The following is a 4,266-nucleotide window of genomic DNA, read 5'->3' on the forward strand; positions in this document are numbered from 1 at the left end:
TGACTTTTCGATAAAACGCTGACGATCGCAAGGTCGAATAGGTTAGGCAAAGTAGACAAGCTATTAAATCCAAACGGCGTCACAGCGTGTTCAATTCGCTGCTCAGTGATTCACCGTTGCTTTAGCGTGTCGATCGAATTGGATTGAGTTCCTTGACACTACGCTCATTTTATTGGTAATGGGATTCGTCGAAATCGTCGGGGTCGCGGAAAGAACATATCATTAAATTTCGAGAGACAAATGATCGTTCCCGTTTTCGGGTCATTCCATAACTGGCCAAATCTACTTCACGCGGCTATAAAATTGCAAATAATTTTACACGATTAATAGTGTACAAACCAACAATTCTATGAAGATTGAAATCTTGAAGTTTAAAAGTGACATTATGGCAAACTCCAAAATATCTTATAAAAATGAAAGTAACACTAATTACAAAAAATATATAAGTCGGTCAATATTATTTCAAATTTCCATGAAATTTTGCCTTACCTTGTACCTTCAATTTTCTTCTTGACAGATTCTTCCAGGAAAATATTTAATGATGCACGCGAAACAACGATTTCTCAAGAACCACGTTGTAATAAGATTTTCAAGACCGACTTAGCGAATGTACGAAACAATGTGCCTGATGCTATGGTAGATCGTATCGAGCCATTTCCATGGATTCTTCTTCTCTTCAATGAATAGTAGAAATGCCTGGTGAAGAATGCATACTCTTGAAAATAATTATTCATCAACGAAACACGAGGCGTGTGGCATTGCTGTCGTTCCTGCTGCAACAAAAACAAACACACCGTTCCATCTTCAAATTGTAAACTGTGCAGAATGTTGAGATACTGGGAAATTCAAAAATAAAAAGCAATCATGAATGGAGCATTCTTTGCGTCAAAATAGTTTTTCCTGCTTGCTTATGATCTGTACGTGGCTTGATGTTTTATTGTACAGGCGGTTTTCAGTTTTTGGGATTGTCATGAGAAAATTCTTACACATAAATTAGCTCAAATTCTGAGAGTTAAGCTTTTAACTTTGCTATCGTAATTTTCAGGTATTTGGGATTCGAAGCTAAGCACAAAGATGGCGCTCGATGGTGAAAGACGTGAAAAAGCGAATGTTGAGATATCCGAGAAGTTACGAAGCGAGGTGATAGACGTTCGTAGAGACAGGATTGAAGAATTTCATGCGACTTTGGTGGCTTGCGACCGCCACCAACAAGGTCGTCACATTTTTCTAACTTAATTATCAGAACGAAAGAGGCGAGTGGAAGAGAACGAGAGAGGGAGAGTAAGAGAGAGAGAAAAGGAAAGGAAGAAAATCGACGGAGGGGACAAACTCGATGTAGCAGTACTAAAGAAGGTCGTCCAAGTTTCCCTTCGAAACTCGCAATCTCACTTCTCCAGGTTGTAGATTCAGCGTGAAACTTCCGAATCACTCGTTTTCTCCGAGTTTTCCTCACTCTATCGTTTTATTTTTCTTTCTCATTTCTTCTTATCTCCTTCACCGAACCTGGTTACCGGGCTTGAGGTTCGACTATCAACACCCATAGTGAGGCGACATTTTTTTTCTCCTACTTCCTGTTCTCCGCGACTGTACAAATGAGTGTACCGGAAGTAACTTAATCCTGTAAATTTCCTCCGATGATTGTAATTTTCAGTCGATACTTTGATTCCATCAAAAGTCCTGCTTAACAGTATAGACAGCCATCGTAATTGTAAAAGAAAATTTATGATTCATTCGTTCCACAAGTTCAGAATTTAAATAAGTTGAACTTAAAACGCGCTGGATAAATAGAATAAAAGAAAAATGCTCACAAATCGTTACTGTCATTTCTACAATGATGGTCAACCTCGTATTTCTGTTAACTCCAAAAATTAGAGCGCGAATCGAAAAGAAAGTTTAAGTTTAAGATTATATTTGAAAAATTAATACTTTTCGTCTTGGGTAGTTCAACCACGCCGATCAAAACGAACGAATAATTTTGACTCCATGCTAATGCAACGTCGTATTGGTATCTATTTTAAAACGAGTGCGTATCATTGCGCAAGACCCAGATCGGCAGATTTTTGAGAGCTCTTACAAAGGCAAAGGTACAATTTGCCATGACTAGAATATTTTCTGAAGAAGTAAAGATCGTAGATTTTAGAAAGCCTGAGGCAACGAAGTCGCGATTTCACGAAAGGCACAGCTCTATGATAAAGCTCCTGACGAGGGTTTCAAGCTCGTATTCCGTGGTGAATTTATCGTCGGCTTCGTACCTCTTTCCTCTCGTCATAACTGCATACATACACTCGAAATGTGTACGAATTCACGTTCGGGTTTGCCACTTTCGTGAACACAAAGTTAGAGGGAGACGAGGGTTGATCGATAAAGATCGATAGCCAGAAAAAGCCTGAGGCATGAATCCTACGCACGTGTATTTTATCTACGACACGAATTCTCCGAGTGAAGATCGTTCTGCATGAACGACACCGGCTTTCATTTTGCCTTGCAATAAAATATGAAAAGCTGTAAGATTTTTGTATTTGGATGCGGTTTGTTTTGCGAATTCGTAGCTGCTGTTTCTTACATTTTTCTCTTCAATAAAGTCAAGATGCCGCGACACCACCGATTCATCACGATCGAGGCTGACAGCTTTTATTCCCTACCTCCTAGAATTTGAATCATAGATAGACACGAACAAACTCTATTTTACAAGAAAATCAAAAGACAACGGAGAAGTGCCGAGTGCTTGAGCAATTGTAATTCGTGCGAGAAGCCATACTAATATCTTGACAAAATACACTTCGGTGTATGGAAACATAAAAAATTGCGATTCCTCTATATTTTGATGAAAAATTTGAAATTTCTATTGACCTTTTGTAACGAAGCGTTTCTAAAAATCGAGCGAATATGAATTCCAATGAGCCGTCGTAGATTTGCTCTGTACGAGCCACGAATTGGAAAAAAAAACATTCAGTCGCGTGTTGAAAGGGAATTCCATGACATTTGGTCCCCTTTCTATACGTGTAACTAGAGAAATGTTGAAAATATTTCATTGCGTTAGTAGGAAACAGGAAAAGTGAGGTCTCTGCGAACACGAATATTGTATTACTTGTGCCCCTATCTTCACATGGCCTCGAGCCAAAAGCCCGAGAATTTTCAACTCTATGTGCATCATCCGTCAGGTGTCCGTATACGCGCTTCCCTTGCTTCAGCGATCATCGTTTCACTTGTATGCGCTTTCAAAAAGCTTCCGTGTTATCAGGAGATCGCATCCTGGAAAATAACATGAAAATTAAAATAATTTATTCATTTTTTGAATACATTACATTTATGTAAAAATTGCATCTGGAAAAAGGTAACCGTGCGTTCCCTGCTCATCGAGTTGACGATCAGGGATGCTGTAAATATTTTTTTTTTTTTTTAAGTATTTCTCTATAATTGGATTTATTGAAGGATTCTAACCCTCGATCGATAGTAATCTGACTGCATCCGGTAAGAGAGACATCTGGTTCAATCCTCTTTTTTCATTCGATACGCATAGAGACAGGAATAAGAACCTTGTGCGACCTCGATCGCACGATACTGTTGCTTATTTCCTTTTTCGCTTCATTATGACAACGGAATGTGTTTCATCATGGTCTCATCATATCTGTAACTTTTTTAATTAATTATGGATTGAATACTGTATCGGAGTTCCGATAATTGGATTTGGTTTTCTTTCGATAGACATCGCGTATCGAGTGAAAAAATGAGCTGCACGTCAATGGGATGTGGACCCCGCAAAATTCATCCACTTCTTTATTCAACCAGAATGACAGATCGAGGAATAAAAGTTCGCCAAAATTACTTCATTCGAAATATTATAATATTCAAAACCAGTCGAACACTAAGCCCGGTAACCGATTTCGATTCAAATTTGGTTTGACTGATATTAAAATTCCACTATTCTTCAACTATTCAAATATTGAAAGCATTGTATGGGAATCTCGTCGATAATTTAATTAACAACAACTCGCGATCATTGAAGGTACGGTGAGAGTGACTTCGTTGACTATTTCGGCTGAGTATCATTCCACGATTACATTGTTTTACGCTGAACTAGAGGCCTCGGTCAGCTACGCATTGCGCAGCCTTCACAGAACCTTTCTCAATGAATGAGAAACTCATCGTTATACTCTCACACTTTTACGCGTGGACGCGGTCACTATCGCGTCGACTTTTTCGCGTAGCGGTCTTAGTATTTGATTTACCTCAAAATTCCATCAAGTGATTTTTTTTTCGAAACGG

The 4,266-nt window shown here is 38.7% G+C and overlaps 1 long non-coding RNA gene across 1 annotated transcript; it reads right to left on the reverse strand.

Annotated features, from left to right (window-relative positions):
* Positions 1–495: 495 nt before the first annotated feature.
* Positions 496–3,520, reverse strand: LOC122411956 (uncharacterized). The gene is made up of 3 exons (XR_006261267.1): positions 3,442–3,520; positions 3,089–3,252; positions 496–773 (listed from the first exon to the last, which is right to left on the reverse strand). It is a non-coding gene; the product is annotated as an uncharacterized lncRNA (long non-coding RNA).
* Positions 3,521–4,266: the final 746 nt, after the last annotated feature.

The sequence above is a fragment of the Venturia canescens genome, chromosome 1, assembly GCF_019457755.1.
Source record: "Venturia canescens isolate UGA chromosome 1, ASM1945775v1, whole genome shotgun sequence".
NCBI classification, from domain to species: domain Eukaryota; kingdom Metazoa; phylum Arthropoda; class Insecta; order Hymenoptera; family Ichneumonidae; genus Venturia; species Venturia canescens.